Raw genomic sequence first — 20101 nt, 5'->3', positions numbered from 1 at the left:
CAAACCCAAACCCCCCGAAGCAATTATTAAAAGTTTGCTATAAGAGTAGCAGGCTACTTTTTGTTTTAGAGAGGAAAGTGTCAAGACTGACCTCAAAGTAAATTACTACAAGAAGGCATCTGCTAATAGCACACATGCACAGCAGGTATAATCATAGCTGGGGTTGCCCTAGCCCTTTCTTATGCATCTAGGACTTAACACCAGGAATGCAAAAAGACGAATACATTAAGATATTTTAAAATCCTCTCTGTGCCCTGCATTAAATGCAAGCAGTTATTCCAGAAATAGTATGCTGATACATGAAATAATAGCAGCTTTTTATTCTATTTGATTGATCATGGAGCATTTTCAAAGTCTTTCTAATTGTGGCCATCCTCTCTACTTTTGAAAGCACAGTAGCACCCTTGTTTAAACAGACCATCTTTCTTATAGGATAAAAGGGTTACTAAGTCTTCATAACCTGTCAATCCTGAGGGGTTTTCCCCAGGAAAACTGGTAATAGTGCCTTATTATTTTGAATTGTGAGTTGGTTTAGAAGATGAAGATGGAAGTCCACTCAGGGCTGAGAGAGCAGCTTGTCAGAATAATTTTATTGGCATTTTTATTCTGACTGGAATCAAAATATCAGGAATGAGAAGCATCAAGATTTTATATGGGTCATACTGCAGCCTCTACTTGCTCTGCTGCATTCATTTGTTATGATTTTTTTTTTTTTTTTAAGAATAGAATTAACAGGAATGTTTTTTCCTTCTCTTCCTTCTCTCTTCGTGTTGACTCTTTCCAAAATCTAGTATGCAAATACAGGCACTATGTTAATAAACTTGAGTTTATGTTCCCATGCTCTCTACCTTTCAAGACAAATGCCATACTGAAACGATAGGTAGAGTGCATCTATAATTGAATTAGCCTTGGAAGCAATTTGTCCACATGGTACACTTGTAATATTCTTCCCAGAATAAATTTTTAACCATTTGATAATTAGCTTAGCCATACCTGTGACAATGAGTAAATTGTAAAACACCAGAACAGTATCTTAATTATCCTTCCTAAAGAGACCGAGCAATAATTTGCTTAATCACAACGAGGGATGAAATAATGTTAGTAATTAAGTAAGAAAGTATTCCCACATGATTATACCCTTTCGTAATAATGTAAGGAAAAAAAAAAAGGGAGAAGATGAGGCATTAAAAATGTATACCATAAGATTTCATATAGAAAATAAGAAAACAGAAAACAAGTTGTGATTACAAATAATTACTAAAAATATCAAAGGGTCCTAGTACCAATTTTTAGCTACATAATTTCTCTAATCCTAGTCTCTTTCAATTCTGTAGCTCTATAACCTTTCACTGAAAAATTAAGCCAAATGCTTCTCCTTTTACAAAATACAGATAAGGAGAAAGCACTGTAGTTATTTAGTCTCACAGATAGGTCCTTCCTTTTTATTTTTATTTTGTAATATGAAATACAGCAGGTTGTCCTTGTATTTCCTGCAGAAAGATCTTTCCTATAAATCCAGGTAATTTCAAGAAATCTGTTTAGCTGTGTATTGCATGCAACTTTAAATACTTGATAAACAGATTTTGCTCATTTTTTTTACTTTTCTTCTAAAAATTAAAGCTAATTCTTGCTCTCCTTATCAGTTTAAAATTCACATTTGATTAATCTTACATTCCTTGATTAATGCAAAAATATTTACCTTCACATCCAATGAATATTATACTGCTGCTCAAATGGAAAAATGGGTCTCAAATTTGAAAATTAAAAATTAGATACTACCTACAATAATGTATTAAGCATGATCGGCGAAAGAAATGCTGATGAATATGTGACAGAAATTATATGAGCCCACTGTATTCATTCCTTGAGGTTTTTTCTCCCATATTTTTATTGTGAGAAGTAAGAGATGGAAAATACAAGTGTTTGCTAATAGGATTCACATCTTATTATTGGTGCTGATTTGCAGTTTTCCTTAACTCGCCATGATTACTTTTTTAGAAGCTTTCACTTTTCCCCAGCTGATCCTCGTCTTGTTAGGCAGCATTAATGACACTTCAGTCATTGTGGCTTTCAAGCAGAGCCCTTCCAGAGTGAACAGAGAGTTGACATTTCCTGACATTTTCCCAACTAATTACAGGACAAATAATTAAGCATGTTCTCCTATGTAACAAATGAAGGCAAAAGCCGTCTGTCAGCGATGTTGATTGATGACACTCTGGGAGACTTTATCTGATGGGTCCTGCCATGCGGTAGAGGGGAAGCAAATTTATTAGAATGAACAATGCAAATTCTGAGTCATCTCATCCAGTTATGCGCCAAAGCAATATCCATGTCAAGGTGAATGTGACAATGAAAGCAAAATATTTGCATTTTGTGGAGCAGGTTGAAGGGGAAATCAGAGCGAGAAGATGACAGGCCTAATTATTTTGGCTCATACAGGCTAGGACAGCTGTTTCTGGTGTCCTGAACAAGGCTGTCACACAGGTAACTAAATAGGTCTGCATATAAGTCTGTATCCAACACTGTACGGAGATGTCTACCACTAATGACCAACGCTAATGTTACTGCCATCCCTGAAAAACAGTAAATGTGTCACAGTGCACCTTCTGTATGGCAGTCAACATTTCGCTACATAATTACTTGTTAGTGAATTAATTCCTATCTGTCAGTATCTATGCCAGTGTCATTTTTAGACCATTACGAAATTATGCCATCACTATAGCAACTGCAAGCACAGTTAAAAGGCAAAACAGTTCAGATACTCAAGAAAAGTGCCTAGTTAGGCAGAAGACTAATAATGTAAAATTCAAATTGTGATGTTGCTGTCTGCCATCCTAATTTTCTTTATCTTGATTATGCGTTTGATCATTGATCATTAAACAATAATTTAAGGTTTCCAATTTCAATCCATGATTAATATTTAATATAATTAAAACCTCAGCCACAACAGCATCTTTCCTATAAACAGACGCACACTGCGCTGTCATTGCAATTAATTAGGAGCTAAAATGTGACATGCTCAAAAATGAATCCTAATATCAGAGTTTACATGCAAATAAGAATAACTGATAGCATCAGAATGTTCTTTTCTCTCTGCTTCCTTTATGGATTGTAAACAACGCCAATCTTAAAATCCTGTATCCTGACTAATTTCTTTTTTTTTTTTATTATTATTTATTTCTTGCATGCATTCTATTTATCCAAGGAAAGTCAGGACCCATCTTACCATTATCATCATTACTTACAGATTTCAAGATGCCATCTTGTTCACAAAAAAATATTCAGAGTCTTAAGATAAATTATGTATATTAAGCTGTCTAAAATCTTCCAGACTGTTGAAATTGCTAATGACATGTAGAAAAAAGATTTGCTGATATCTACAACTACCTTAAATGCATACAAGTCTAAGTTAAATCAGGGAATTCCTCATATGGAGAATTCCTTCATTTTCATCCTCCTATTTTATGTAAATGCTCAAATAAAGGAGAACAAATTCTTCTAGAAACTTTCAGCACATAGTTATCATGTTAATCTATGCAACATTGTGGCTTTTGTTAGAGTGCAAATGTTACAGTTGTGCGTTTCAAATGATGTACGACAGCAGTATGGTGGCCTCGGCTACTCTGACTCAGTGGAAAAGAGAATGTAGAGAAATAATAGTAAATTTGGAAAACCTGTAAGAGGCCAAACATGCTGGTGAGTTTTGGGTTTGGTTTTTGGTTTGTTTTGGGGTTTTGGGTACTTTTTTTTTTTTTTTTTTTTTGTGTGTTTTTTTTTTTTTGTATACTTGTTTTTTAAACTCTCATTTTAGGAAAAGAAGTAATAAAGCACAACTTATGATGCTGTTTTCTTTCCAGTGCTAATAATGTATGGCCAGTCAATCAACCTTTTGGTTAATAGTTTGAAATAGCTTTCTGGCATTAAAACATATATTTGTAAAAAGTTAGGTCTTTTTTCTTTGAATGTTTGTACTGTTTGCAGAAATTATGTGAATATACATATAGTTTTCTGTCTTTCTTAGCATAGATATTGTTTTCATTATTATGGTGTGTTTTTCTAGGAAGAAAATCAAATTAAAACTCAATCATCTGAAATTAAAGCTGAATTTTTCTAGCAGAAAAAGCACATAATGATTACAATGCAAGTGTATAGATCATTAATGTTCTTCACTTAAAGTTACCTGACAAATAAGTGCTTACTTTTGACTAAAAGAAAGACCCTTTCAAGAGATGAGAAACATCATTACTTCCTCTTGCCACATGAAGGTATTTCTTTCACTAGGATCTACAAAACAGTCAGTCATCCTTCTTTCTCTCTCTCTTAACTTCACACAGACCATTAGCATGATGGAATTGGATAAACTTTGCAAAAATGTCTAACTGCAGTAATGTTCTGAGATAAACCACTGCTCTGAAAGTGATGGGAAGATTTAATTTCTGCTCTGCTTAACAAGGTTAGAAGAGTTGGGTTCTTGGTTAACATTGACCACTAAATGAGTAGGAATCAATAGTTTCTCACTAATGCCACAGTAAGCCAACTCCTTTATTGACCTTTCCATTAACACTAAGCAGCTGAAATGCAGGAAAAAAAACAGACTAATCATTTTAATTTTTTAACACCTACCAAATTTTTTAACACCTACCAAGTGCTTCGCTGTTGTTTCAGTGCTCTTCTGCCATTCCTCTCATGTATCTATCTACATTGTTTTATGTTCTATCAGATTTCAAAAAAACTCACTTTAGGTTTATTTATTTATTTGCTGATCATGTATAAGTAGTCTGCTTAATGCAGGAGTAGATACAAATTAAAAATAAAAAAAGGCAGATATGAAAAACAGAGGTTTTGTCCAGTTAAAAACTTTTTGTATATGACAGTTACTCAGAGACACTTTTCAGACAAGTAAACAATGAATGAACTTGATAGGGATGATATACAAATTTGATACAAAGAGCCAATGCAATAGTTTCTGTCTAATGATCCCAGTCAATCTAATTAATGTATTCTGCTACATTACATTTTAAGAAGTGACCATTGTGTAATACACTTTGAAATATGCACAAGCTAATGGGATAAGATACAAAAATTATTATGCTGACAGTAAATCATATTACATTCCTAATAAGCATTAACTAGATAACTAGGTCAAAGCAGTATTATCTTAATTGATTTTTCAAAAGAAACCTGACAGAAAAATGTCAATGCTCGAATATTTCTTCATGCATCATTAAAACAAGATTGGCTTTTAACAAAAGAAGAATCCTTCACAGAATTGATTCTTGCTTCAGGCTGCCTGCAAGTAAGTGTATTACATAAAAATCTATACAGGATATTAAAACAACACCACTCTGCAAGACAGTTACAATTAAAAGCTGACACCCCCCACCATGTGTCTACTATAGTAGCTTGCTAGTAAATGTATTTAAAGTCTTCAGAGCCATATATGAAAATCAGTTAGTTTTGCTATTTGAGTGGGAGGGATACACACACACACACACACACACACACAGAGCCCAATTAGAGCTTTTAATTGAATCAGTACATTAACAACTCACCCATTTCATTGCTATATAACAATTAAAGAAACATGCAAGGAAAGAGGAAAAAATACCGCCTTGGAGATATAACTGTAAGTACAAGCTCTACATCTAACAAAATGGACATTTCAGTGTGGAGACAGCACCACTCTGACATCAGAAATTTCCAGTAGGGATTGTCATGAAAAATGCAATATGCAGAACAAATAACATATGATATCATCAATAGTAAAATGCTCTATAGGTTCAAACAATAAATCACGTTGCAAATGCGCACATATGTGTATATGATCAGAGAAATGTTGACTGATCCATCTAAAGATGAGTAGCTCACAAATCTCAAAATCATGAATTCTAGTACATTTGTGGGTCAGTAGTACATAAGGCATTAGTTTTGTGTAAATAATCACAGTTCATTTGCTTGGATTGTGTAATTTGTGAAGTTATAAGCAGAAAATGCACTTAGTAATTTCTGAAAATTTTAATATATTGTTTATACAAGAACTTCCTTAGAAATACATAATATTGTTACCATTTATTCAATGCAAAATAACTTGATCACTGAACATTTTTTTGACAAAAAGCTCCTGAGTTTTGCGGGAAAAAAGCCTACATGGGCTTTTCAGCATGTAAATTTTTCCTTAATGATGAACATTTTTTTGTGCCCACCATGCAATTTTTAAGTCATTACAACTTTTAAAAGTAAGGGAAGGATGATAATAGAAATTTTAAAACATTATTTCAGGGGCACAGGCTCCACAAAGGCTGTTTTCAGTCCTTGGGACAGAAAGCAGGAATGGGGCAAGGCAAACCTTCAAGTTCTGTGAAGATCTAGACTGCCGAGAATTATTTGGATCATAAGCCTAATTCAGAAGGGAGCTATATCCTTTACCAGCTCTGCCCTGTATAGCTCTAGAGAATTTGGTTTTTTTATATCACCACCTGATTTGAATGTTCAGTTTTACATAAATTCTCTGAGATTTCAAACTAGGAAATGTCAGGAGTGTAGTTCTCTTCTAACTCATATCTTTTTTTAAAGTCAGGTGTAAAAGCAGGTGTAAATTTTCTAGAAAGAATGGGGTCTCATAATCTCTGAGTAACATTAGCCCAAATTATCATAAATTCTGTGAAAGACAATTTTGAAGCAATCGTATTGTGGGTTGTACAATATCCTGTTATATAATAGAGAAAAGTTGTCTCTTAAATGAGTGAATATAAATACACGATGGAAAAAAGCAGGCAAATCCTGGGAAGCAGGAGCAAAGTCATCTCATGCAACCTGAATCCCAGTGGCTGTTCAGCACCTCTGCTCTTTGGTTACAGTAGTGGTTCAGTTTGCTCTTCAAAGACAGAACATATATAGACATTGTTGTTCTGTACCATCACCTAGGTTGTTAAAGCAAATGCTAAATAGTACTGGCAACAGTAGTGATCCCTTGGGTGCAACCCAGTGACTGGTCTGTTCAATCCACTTCATCATCCAAACCCTGTTTCATCTATTTGTCAACAAGGATGTTATGGGAGGCAATGTTGAAAGCCTTCTAAAGCCAAGATAGCCACTGATCACCCTTCATGCACTGAGCAAATAATTAATTTGTAGAAGTCTATCAGGTTTGCTAGGCATGATTTCCCCATTGACAGCTGACTATTCTAGATGATCTTTCTGTCTTCAATATCTTTGAAAATTGTTCCGAGAAGGAACTATCACATTCCCAGGCCTGTAGTGTCCTACTCCTTCATGCTCCTTCATTCTGTCCTTCTCCAATTGCCATGACATTCCAAAGATAATTGAACTGGACTTGCAATGGCATTGGTCAGCTCCTCAGCACATGTGAGTACATTTCATCAGGTCCCATGGATTTGTGTTATGTCCCCTGGTTTAAATTTTCCTTTACTATACCTTCCTTTACTGAGGGTTAAACCCACATTCCTACAAATTTCTCTACTGATCTCAGGGACCTGACATTCCTGAAGCCACAGTGTGCCTCAGCTTTTAACACCACCCTTGCCATAGGTTCCTTGCCTCATCTGGCATCAGGGCTTCATTTTTCTCAGTCTTCTTTTTTATTGAAGGACCTGTAGAAGACCTTCTTGTTTTCATTCACAATCTTTCCAAATTTAATTTCATGCAAACTTTGGCTTTTTGAACCCCTTCCCTACATGCCTGGACTCCTCTCCATATTTTGAACGACCTGATCCTGCTTGCTTCTTCATATGCTTCCTTTTCTGTCTGAGGTTTTTTTCAGGAGTTCTTTATTCATCCAAGTGTGCCTCCTATCACATTTTCTTGTTCTCCTGAACATGAGGAGGGACAAGGAAAACTTTAGAAGATGAGTGTCCTGGTTTCGGCCAAGGATGGGGTTAATTATTTGCAGTAGCCATGAGGAGGTGGAGCCTGGAGATCCTTGGTCTTGGGCCTTGGGCCAGTCAAGACAGACACTGCAGCTGGGGAGAATGGTCATTCCCAGAGTCTTTGGCAAAAAGTACCTGTGGAGACTTGAGGACAACCGCTGAACCTCTGCAGTAGGAGGTACGAAGGATACAAGGCCAGCTACTGCCCAGATGAAAAAGAGACACTGACAGCTTCTGAACTGGTTGAAGATGCCTCAAAAATGGTTGGCACTGAAGCACAGCTTTTTCTGACACCCTGACTGCCAGTGCTATGCTGGATGTTCAAAGGGAAAGTCCTTTCCACATAAGGCCACTGATATAAGTGATCATGCTGATCCCACAGCAAGCTTGAATAGGAATCCCCAATTGCCCAGGGATCTTGGAAGTCGTCACAAACTGTACTGAAGGAAAAATTTTGTGATAAAAATTTTTAAATTTAGTTAGAATTTAAACATTCTACATCCTGTAACAAAAAAACCCCAAACCTTCCCTCCACCCAGAAAAAGTCTTTATGATCAAGGTAGGTTATTTTCTTGGCAATTTATTAGAGGAGGGGAAGACAATAATCTTTCCAGATGTCATCAATAAGGAACAATTTATTCAGGTCACTGGACACTTCTACTTTTAAAATCTTGGTTTTAGTTACTTAGGATATTTCTTCCTTTTAATTAATGGGATGAAAATTTTCTATGCCATTACTCTGCAAGACACTGATTTTATTTTTGCAGACGATCTTTAATCTAGGAATATTTTCAGCTGAAATTTGCCACATTTGATAGTCTAACCATAAAAATATACTTTTGTGATCTCTGTGAAAATATACTTTAGTTAGTAAACATGATTCTGAACATCTCTTTGCAACTTTGTAGTGTTCAAGTTTCTCAGGTTATCTGTTCTAGTCATGTAGCAACATAAAAAGACTGAGGCTGTGAACAGCTTCCACTGTAATTATTCACCCTGACATCGAGGGACCAAAATCATAAAAGGAAAGTCCAGAAGGAAATTAATAATTGAATATTCAGAAAAGGGTAAATGGAGTTAAGTAAATAAGGCCCAGGGCTACATATTCAGTGCTGCTAAATCTCAGCCTTTTCTGGCTGCCTACCCTACTTTCTTACCCATTTTGGTGTGGTCCTGCTGTGAAATGTGTGGTGTTCCCTAAGGCTGAGAAGGGAAGGGAATGTTGAACAACTGGAACTCCAAGAGGAGCAGACAGAAGCCAGTGGGATACTGGTTTGGAGTTAATTGCTAGATTGGGACAAATAATAGAAATTATTAGTGAAATTTTGGAATTTGAGGAGAATCTTGAAACTCAGCATAATCTCCATGAAACCTCCTAATAAGGGAATGCCAGAAATTGTCCTGATCCATAAATATGTAAATCTCAGTAACAGCATAGCAAATGGACTAGTTAGTAAAATCTGAAAAATCAAAAATACCTCTTTACCACAGGGAAAAAGAAAACAATCTTGGGATGGTTCTTGAGTTTTCATTTTTGCTGAGATTTTTTCAAAAAACATCTGAGATTGAATCAGAACAAAAAATGCAGCAATTTTATTTAGCCAGTATTCACTAAGCACCCTCCAGGTATTACTGGTCAAGTTTTTAGAGAAAATAAAGACATTAATACAACTTTCAGTAGCATTCATCTGTCGACTATGGCATTTAGATAGTAAATTATACTCTGAGTTTTGTTTTTTAACTGTCTTAATATTACACAGCAAAATAGAGAGGGAAAAATGGTGCATAAATCTTCAAGGAAAATGTAGAAGGGAAATTTTGGCTTTCTCCCTGAATCCCAGGAGTCTGGTCTTTCTCCACAGAACACACAGACATGGCACCGGCCTGTGACTGTCGCCTGAATCCCAGGAGCCTGGTCTTGGTCCACAGAACATATATAGACATTGCACAGGCCTGTAACTGTCAAGTTTTATATGCTTTAAAGATGAATAAAACATTGCTGCTGCTAGGTTTGTACAGTAATGTCTCAACAAGATGCATGGGACAGTTTTTGCTTCAAAGGTGTGGTTCAAGACATCATTGTGCTAACTTAGAAGTTGAAGGAGAGTTTGGATCCTACTTACAAAAATCTTGTATATAAAATGAAAGTATGAAACACAATATCCTACCCTTTCTTCACACAGGACAAAAGGACAAACAAGAAGATTTCTGACCTGGGCTGATGATCCTGTATTTTCTCTGCAGAAACAACATGGTGTGATATACCATTACATTATTAAAATATATTTAATTTAAAATAATAAAGAAGCCTACTCAGAACCATTTACACATACAGTCCTATCTTCTAAAAGAATAGAGATGGAAAATTGAGTAATGAATTCAGATGTGCTGGTAAAGCTTTTTCTCTAAGCAAACTCAGCCAACAAAATGGTGAAACACTTCAAGATCAGATCCCACCCACTGATCTCTTTGAAGGGTTCCTAAAGCAACCAGCATTTTAACAGAGGAGTGTTGCAGTTAAAATAGTTCACTTACAGATGTCCTTTTAGTGCTATGACTCTAAATAAGGTAAGTATAAGGCTATTTTTTCTATGTACAGCATTAGGTTTCTGTGCTGTTTCACTACAAAAGATGGGAAAAAACAGAATTTTACCAAAACCACCCAACAAAACAAACCAAAATGCAAAAATCGAAAGACTTTTATATCCTCTAAAATAGGGGTATTTCTCCATTTCAGTATCTGTCTGTGCTCTGCCAAGGTCTCTTGGTCAGCTCTGTGTGTCCAAACTCAGTTTGGATTTGGGAGTAAGCTGGACAATTGTGGTGGAACAGCAGCTTTCATGTGTGGAAATCTGTCACATTGTTCTTTTAAAAGTTTTAAAATTCCTTTAAAATTTTTCTATACCTTCTAATGTTTACATATTTCTACTGGAGTTTCTCACACACTGTCATGTAAATAATGATTATTTTACATTCTTCTTTGTGAAAAGAATGAATTGATAGACTGTTAATTTAACCAGTGTAATTAGAGAGTCCAATCCAATCCACTGTCACTTTTAGAATTCTATATATTGTGAAATCAAAAATAAAACTTCCTTGTTGCATCCTGGGTTTGGGTTCAGATTAGGGGTTCTGATCTTTGTTAGTTTGCCAGTTCTGTGTACCCTCGTGCATCTCCCGTGTTTTCCCCCCCCAGCAGTGGTCAGCCCCAGGCTGCCTGCCATTGGAGTTTTCCCCTGTCACTCTTGTAACCACCCCCTGCCAATTCCTGAGGATTCCGTGCCCGTCATCCCATTCCTGCAGTCCCACTCGCCCCAAAACCCCGTGTCCACCCCTGCCGTGTTCCCATTGGTTACTGTGGTGCACATCACCACCACGGCGTCTGTATTCATTGGGTGGGAGGGCCTTTGCCCTCCCCTGTCCCTCCCACTATATCCTTCTGCAGCTCCCCAGCCTTGCAGCCAGATTCGTCCACACGAGGTTGGGAGTGGGCTGCGGCTTCTACATCACGGCTCCCGCAGCCAATAAAGCATCCAGCCACCACGCGCACTGATTTGGACGAATTTCCTGCCTCTTCGTTTCTTCTCTCGCGCCGATGGCAACGCGCGGCCAGCCCACCCCGGGGCGCAGCCGCAGAAGCGCCCAGGAATCGCGGCAAGCACCAGCCCCGACAAGAAGCCGAGGCGCCCAAGCCGGGCGCTCGGTAGACGACCGGGGCCGAGAAAAGTAACGTACTGCCGCTAGTCTTCCTCTTTCTCCTCTGTTACATCTAATGTGAGCGTGTAAGTTATTTCGTGTTGTAGTGCGACATAAATCCCTTCTGATGAGCATAATTATGACTGCTTCTTGAACAATTCAATTTCTGCCCTTATTCTCTGTGTAAAATGGAGTAGTCTTAAGTGTAAAGGGAAGTCAGCCAACATGGGAAACCCATTTCCTGAGAAAAAATGTGCCAGAGAAACTATATGAAATATACAAAATCATCATAACTATAGGTCAACATAATTCAATGTTATTACAAATTTGTCCTAAATTACACTATTTTGAATGGGAAATTCAAAATCAGGTGGAATTTATTATTTCTCTTCCCACCAATTTCTTTCCCCCCATTTTAGATTTGGGCCTTACAAAATAAGAACGGTGAGACCCTCTTTCTCTATCTCGCACTCTCTCTGTCTTCTTGCTTTTTTCTGTGACTTGCACCTTCTTCAGCTTTGGAAAACTGGCAGTGCAGTACAACAGAAATAACCTCAACTTCTTCAAAACTCTTTCTTTATCTTTCCAAACATGGAGCAATGTTAAAAAAATATAGGATGAAGAAGTGGGAGAAAGTGTATGTGTGTGTGCGTGCATGTAAAGTTTTTGAAACTCTTCATCTGGCTGCCTTGAACTGGAGCACACAACATACAGGGATAAAGACAAGACAATGCATTTGTTTAGCCTACAAAAGAAAATGTTGATGAGGTGAGATCTAAATAAGCTCTTCCACTTTCTTAAACAGGAAGTGTAAAACTTATGGGGGTGACAGACACTTCTGTGAGATGCACAGCCAAATGACAGAAGACAACAATTGGAGTGTTCAACATACAAAATCCCAATTACATGAAAATAGAAAAGAGCTCATAGTGATAGTAGTTTACTACCAGAAGAAGCTGCTGAGCTTCACATCTTTTTCATCCAGGGCTCATGCACGATCCTGAGTAAACCTACCACAATTTGAAACTTGCCCTTCTTGAAAAGGAGGCTGGAAGGAAAGTTACTTCGACATGTAATTTTCTGAAATTCTGTATTTTCTGTGACTGCATGCTAAACCAGTGAAACACCAGAAAACTCTGCTCTGAAGAAATACTATAGCTTTCACTAAAGTGATTCTTCAAAAAAAACCTCCTGTACTATCAAATCTCTGTTATCGCAGTCTTCCACCCCCTGGACTCCTGACATACCCTGAGAAAAATAAATGTTATCACAGAAAATACAAAAGAAAAAAAAATCTTTGGCCTACCAGATATTATAGAATCTATAATACTTTCCAAAAACTGAATTCCTCAAAATCCTAATTTATGAGAAGATGTCGGCTTTTGCACTGATTTTTTACCCTAATATAATGTTTTTATCCTTTTGACAGCAAGACTGTACTTTGAATTCCATAATGTTTACAGCTGAGTTCAGGTAGGTTGTAATTTGAGTTTTCAACTACATTTTAAATATGTATTTGAATCTGTGATCTACTGAAGTGCATTCTTATTGATTCACCTGTTGGGTACCCAGTTCATGAACACCAATATAGTTGAGAAATCTGTGAAGAGGAATTTGTTTTATAACAGCTCATATCTTTTATTCCTCACTTGTGCAGAACTCCAGTTAGTTTTAACAGATGATTTAAGTCTATAGGAGTGACAGGATTGGGAGGCAGATTGCTTTCTTAATAATAGCTATTTAACATCACTTTGATGTTTAAACATGTAATGTCATCTGCTTAAGGAACATCAGATATCACTGAATATACCTATAATGTGTTTTTGGAATGTGGTGACACCCTCTAAATTCAGACTATACACAATTTACCTTCTCTTAGTGCACCCCTTGGACAGTTTTTCAGATTAAGCTTCCTATAAAAAGACCTATTTAAACCATAATCACCTCAGAAGTATAAATCCAAACAATATGGCTCCACATGAACACACTGATGCTATGGGATATCATGTAGTGGATTTGCAAGTGCATGCACGCACAAACACACAGTTATATAATTTGTAACTTTGCTCTCTGTGTATATGAACAAAATTAGTACTGTACAAAAAAGTCCAAGTCAAGTGATGTGTCAAGATCAGAAGTCTTCCTGTTTGCAAGATTTTCCGATTTTCCTGCACTGTGGGAGATCCAAATAACTTTGGTTTTGCTTTCAGACCTGTGAAATCCTTGCTGTGATATAGGGACCGTCAAGAAAATAAAAGCAAACAGAAATTTTTTTGCTACAGCAAAGGCAGGGAAATACTGAAATCTGAAAATTATAGAATTATGGGTCTCACAAATAAGCAGCAAATGTGAATATAAGTCTTCCTAGTTTGAATGTTACTATGAAGTAAAATTACTGTCATGAATAAGTTACAGATTTTAAAACTTCTATTGATAGGAATAAATTCAACAAATATAAACATTTCAATTGATATGAAATACAACTTTCTATCTTCTTAATAATAGATACACTCAAGTGAAAAAAACCACAAATATCCTTCATCAGTATGGGTCAGCATTAAGCAAAGTGTTATCAGTTAATCTAAAAGCATGATGGTTTCACAAATATTTCCAAAGTGAATGTCTACTTCAGCAGTTCTTTATTGGTGTTATTTAATAGGTCAGGAAACTACATGATATAAACATTCATACAATAAATATTTCCCTGCAAGCATACTGACTTTTCACAGAGGCAAGTCACGATTTAAATGTAATTCTATTTAATTCTTATCCACAGTAGCCTCTATATACATTGTACAAAAGGAAGGAGATGAGAATAAAGACTATGTGGTACAAAATGATGGCAAAATTAATTTTTCAGTTGAAAAGTTTTTAAATATAGTCACATTCAAAATGCTCAATATATATATTTACAAACTGAATATACACCAGTTTTACGACTTTTTAACATAACAATATGATGATTTAAATTTATTTAACTATTCAAATAAATCATATCTGTGAGGAAATAAAAAATCTTATTTTCTTTGGGGCTTTCTTAGAGCAGGATGTTACAAAGATATCTTGTTTTAGAAATAGTGCAGCAAAATTATAATGAATCATAATAAAGCTACTCATGTCTTCGATTTTCTACTTTCTTATAAACTTATTTAATATTGATGTAATGAAATACCTACATTACCTAGCAAGGAATGCCTAACATTAAACAAAATATTACACTCAAATTGATTTTTGTTACATCAAATAATAATATAACCTTGTTCCCCAGACATCTGCAGTGAGAGAAGTCCCTGACAAGAGCAGAACCAATGTGGATTTCACTGTGCAAAATGGAAATTTGGAAACCAACAAGTAGGGATGGTTAGGAATTCTTCAATAAAAGTTTATTGTGGTAAAAAGCTGATTCATACAAACTAAAACTTTTCTCTGGAACATTTCTGAAAACACTTTCATCAAGAAGTGTTTCTTCAGGTCCAGGATAAGACACCTTGCCAGAAACCAAGCTCACATTTCCATGACAATGCAGTATCCAGCACCTCCAGTGTAAGAGAGGTAGTTCCCACCAGGCAAACCTAGGATTTGGAAACATAGCTCCAAGCTCCTCTGTGGACAGCCCAGACCTCTGTCTGCCAGCTGAGTTTACATTTTTGCCCAGGCATTCCTGAAGTGTGCCAAACATGCCTTGCACCCCTAACTCATGGAAGCAAAATGAGCTGGATGAAGTCAGAATGTGCTGGGCATTCTGCACATGCATGGATTTATTATTCAGCGGGAGATTGGCAGTTTCTCCAGGACTTCTGCATGTCCTGGCTAATGGGCTCATACACAGGTGGCATGAGGAGGATGCAGAGGAAAATCCAGGTCTATAATAGATCCAACCAATAGCTAATCTAACTATGTATGGTTTTGAGATTATCACAGTGTGGAATGCGGACAACTAGCATTGTCAATAAGTTCCTTCCAAGAAATGTCCTTCAGTGTGACCAGGTAGTGACATTTGTCACTTGTGTCTATTGTAAGGCACTATAAGGTTTGGTGTTTGGAAGGTGGAAATACACTCCTTCAGAAATTTGGTGCAGACTCTGTTTCATTTCCTCATAAATGATGTTTGCCATATAAGTAGGGATCTCCCAGCTTTGAGTTTGCTGCTGTTGTAGGACATGCAGAAGTATTTTTACCCTCCTAATCCTAGCAATTATCTCCATAATCTGGTAATAAAGGGAGCTCCTGAGAATGAATAGAGAAGTCCAAATGAACAGGCTAATATTTATAAATTTTAAAATATTAAAAAGAAAAAAAGGTTAAGCATCACCTTTATCTTTTTGACTTTTTTGTGACTGTGAATAATGTGGGTCTCTAGCAGGAAAAAAATGCAACTTTTGTTAATGTCTCACTACAAGCAGTTAGACTGCATCTGCAAGGAGATTGCCCTATATAATTTTCAGATGGGCCATTTAAAGATTAATGTTATGAATTTTCCATGACTTCAGAGCACTGAGAATCTAGGTGTCGTGTATACATTGCTTGCAGGTTTATTTCTGGTGTAAGTATGTAAACAAGAATGTGATGAGTGTTAAGAACAAGAAAAACCTATGTGAGAATTGTTCAATTTGCACTATTCCTCTGCAGTGCTTTTTAGGAGGCCTGAGTCCCTTCTGCTTCTGAGAATTTTAACAATTTGAGTACTAAATGAACAAGTAGAATTTAATGTAGTTATACCATGAGAAAAAAATAACCTTATCTCATGGGGGAGTAGTGGAATATTGTGCAGAGACCATTCCCCTGACATCAACTGTGTTTGGCAGATGGTGCTGTCAGTTCAGGTCTGTGTTTATTCTATCATGCATGTGGTAGCATATTTTAAAATGTACAATCTCATGTATTATCTATGGGCTAAAAGCATGCAACACAAGCGGGACTATATCACAGGAGTTAAACTTCTGTAAACAACTAGCAGCGGTTGTGTAAATGCTATTTTCTTGACATAAATAACAGAAACATATGGCCAGAGACAGGAAGTGGGTGATACCTGGATAGATTGATATCCTGCTAGACAAGTGGCTGTATTTATGACATGATTCTGCTTGACAGTGAAAGAGGAGGGGAGGAGAGCTAATGACTTTTTCATGAACTCTCTGACAACATACATTTGACCACTGAATAGCTTTGCTCAACAATCTGATTCTCAGCATTGTTGTTAAACACATTCAATGAAGATGAAGAAATATTGGGGTCAGAAGTGGAAGGTAAAACTCTTGTTTCCCATTTTCTTAGGGCAACTTGTATTGAAACAACATTGTTATTCCAATAGTTTAGTACTCACATAATTTCCAAACTCTGTTCCTTTACTGGAGAGTACATGTCATATGCAAGTAGTGTTCTCCTATAAGCATTCTTTTCCTGTTATGGCCTGAACTTTAAAGTGAAAGGTTTAATACCACAACACCTATTTTATAAATTTGCTTCCTTCCTATTTCCTGATAAAAATAATGCTTACAATAAGTTTAAAGCCTTCAGCATACAAATCACCTTCTTGCATTTGAATGTTACTCATTGAACATTACTGAATCATAGTAAAACCCAACTTCACTACATGTGACTCCTCTGCAGCATTTCAGAACAGTGATGTATGATGTTTCTTGTATCTGAGCTATCCTATTTTTCCAAATTTATCCAGTTCACAAAAACCCACAACAGTTTCTGACAACTGGGTGAGATTTCTTCCATCCCATTATAAATGCAGGCCAAACTAGGTTTTCTGACACATCTATGTAACTGCTCTTCACTCTAATTCTGCCCTTAGCAATAAAGATTCAAGTTGTCTTCCTGTCTTTCATCATGGCCCTGTGTCAACAGTCTATCATAACTTCCTGCAGTGTTTTCTTACTTGCTTTAAAATGATGCTACCATGATCTCTAGATCACTCTTTCAGTTTTAACAGGTCTTCAAGGCCAAGTTAGGGTTAGATTACATTTGCATTTTGTGACTCAAACTGATGGATTATTCTCCAGTCAATGTTAGATCAATGATTCCTGTAGAAAGGTGTTTGAACATTACCTTTTCAGTCCTCCTTACATATTGCTAAAATAGGAAAATGTCACAGAAGAACAGGCACAAGCAGAAAAGTGAACTTGTGGTGAGAAAGTCAGTAGGATTTGTTCCTAAATAAGAAGATTCAGAAGAAAACTACCTTCAGGAATAAATGTACTTTTGCAAAACAATTCAAACAAAAGACTGCTTCCAGAATTGACCCTGAACTTGCAGAGCATGAAAAGGAAGCTGTTGAAATCCTACTGTCCTGAAGCAAAATCCTACAAGTTTTAAGGTAAACTACTTTTAAATGAAGCAAAATAGCACTCAGCATGCCTGAGGTTCAAACCACCCTTTTTCATCCGATTCAGAATATTACGACCATCTGGAATATTCAGTCATCTTTTCCTGTGTTTCTGTGCAAGGGTCTGATGAGCTCTGTCTCACAAGGGACCTTGGATGGAAGCATTCCCTTTATTTACAGTACCCCAGTTGTTAAAATACAGACCCACTATGTGGGAGGCCAGAGCTCAAATTCCTACTTTGGTTCAGCAGGCATGCCTCTGTGAAGTGCCTCATCAACACCAAATCGTGTATTCCAGGAAGTCTGCCTGTTTGTCATATCCTCCCACTGCCTCTGTTCCACTGCACACAACATCATTAAACATCCACTGGTGCAGCAGCTCAAATCCCAATGGTTAAGGAGCCCAACGAGCAATACCTCGTGGTTTTAGCCAAGTTACAATACATACTTAATTACTTATATAAAATGTAATTATCAAGAAAATACTTTTTGCCAGTTCTCCTGATTACTTGTTGGATCCTGATATTTAATTGAAATAGAGGAAAATAAGACTGAAGATTAACATTAAGAGCTGTGGTAATCATCCTAGGCTGTAGTCAGCATTTCCAAAAGGCCAATGGTCAGGTCTTTGACGCAGTGAGAACTTTTATTACTGTACACTCTTTATGTGGCTTTTGCAAAGCAGAAGAAAAAGAAACAGCACAGAATTTCTAGACAGCAAGTGACTATGTACCACAAAGACAAGAGGGACTCCTAAGTGTGTCTTTCGCACCTTTGACTCCCCATTAGGTCAACCCTTAAACTCTAGACCCCAAGAACTAGAAATTAGATATGTCCCTCAATTATAATTTCCAACTCTAAGACATTTGCTAAATATCTTCTAGCTTGTATCAATCCACAATTAATAAAATGACATTTAAAACAATAATTAGCAGATAATCACCTAGTCACCACCTGCTGATAACTGGTCATGATTTCAACATCTAAGCTAGGGGTGATTCCTGAAAAATGTTGTGTGAATCAAGAATATTTACATGCACGCTAATAATCATATTCTTGGCATCTCAAACAGTCTGCATGTAAATGCAGAACAAAAAAAAAAATCCACTTTTCCCACAGAGTTCCTCATTATCTGCTTCAATGGGAACATTTAATCATTTCTAAGACATTGGGGAAAACCAGCAGTGGCACAGAGGCTTTCCTTGAATGTGTGCTGTTGTACCATAGTTGTAAACAGAAGGAATCACTCATGTAGCTTAGTGTCCACAAACTGAGCAAAGCACCTGCGCAGGGAAGTGCTGGCAAACTCAGCTTGTCATCCCCTGCTACTTTCATGGAGGCCCCTTGAGTGCTTTCTAGAAAACAAAAAAAAAACAAAAAAAAAAAAAAAAAAAAAAAAAAAAAAAAAAAAAAAAAGGGGGAAACATATGCTCATGCAGAGCTTGAAACTGGAGGGAATGTGCAGCAGTCTATTAAATGCATAAAGGCTAATTTGCTGATTTCTTTCTGTTGCTAATTTCTCTGCATCTTGGATCTTTTCACTGTATGTCTGACTGCATGGATTGTTCTAGTGAATAGCAAAGGGAATATTCATTATATGTGAGAAAACTATGTTGCTCGAGAGGATTCCTTCAAAAATGAAATTATTTCTGAGAATTATCAGCATAAGAGACATAAGAGATGTCTTCATAGTTCCACAGATAAGTGGCTTTTTTTTTTCTCCTTCTAACTTGGCTTTATAGAGAAATATAAGAAAATGTTCACCAAAATATTTCTGGGGAACTGATCACATTCAGTCATTGTATATGGATCGGAAAAAGTATTCAGACTCTGACCATGTCATATTGCCAACAGTGATTCTTAGCTCGTGTTACTGTGAATCAATAGAAAATTGACCCTAAAATGCTGGGCGGGAAAAGGATCACACTGAATTGTCTCTGATCACACCTCAGTTTTTATTCATCACTCATAAGTTCATTTTTTCTCAACCATAACCTTGAGCTATTATAAATAGTTTAGAGAGGCAGCTTCATATAGGTTTGTTCATCTCAAAAGCAAAAGAAACTCTTCTTTTGTGTGGGGAAGTACTATACCAACTATCTGTCAGGCATTGTGTCTGTGGACCCTTTCCAGCTCTTTCATGTTAGTAGAGCTGACAGGGAAAAAAAAAAAAAAAAACCTGCAG

Source organism: Vidua macroura, chromosome 1, assembly GCF_024509145.1.
Source record: "Vidua macroura isolate BioBank_ID:100142 chromosome 1, ASM2450914v1, whole genome shotgun sequence".
Lineage (NCBI taxonomy): Eukaryota > Metazoa > Chordata > Aves > Passeriformes > Viduidae > Vidua > Vidua macroura.
Note: the sequence above shows the minus strand (reverse complement) of the source record.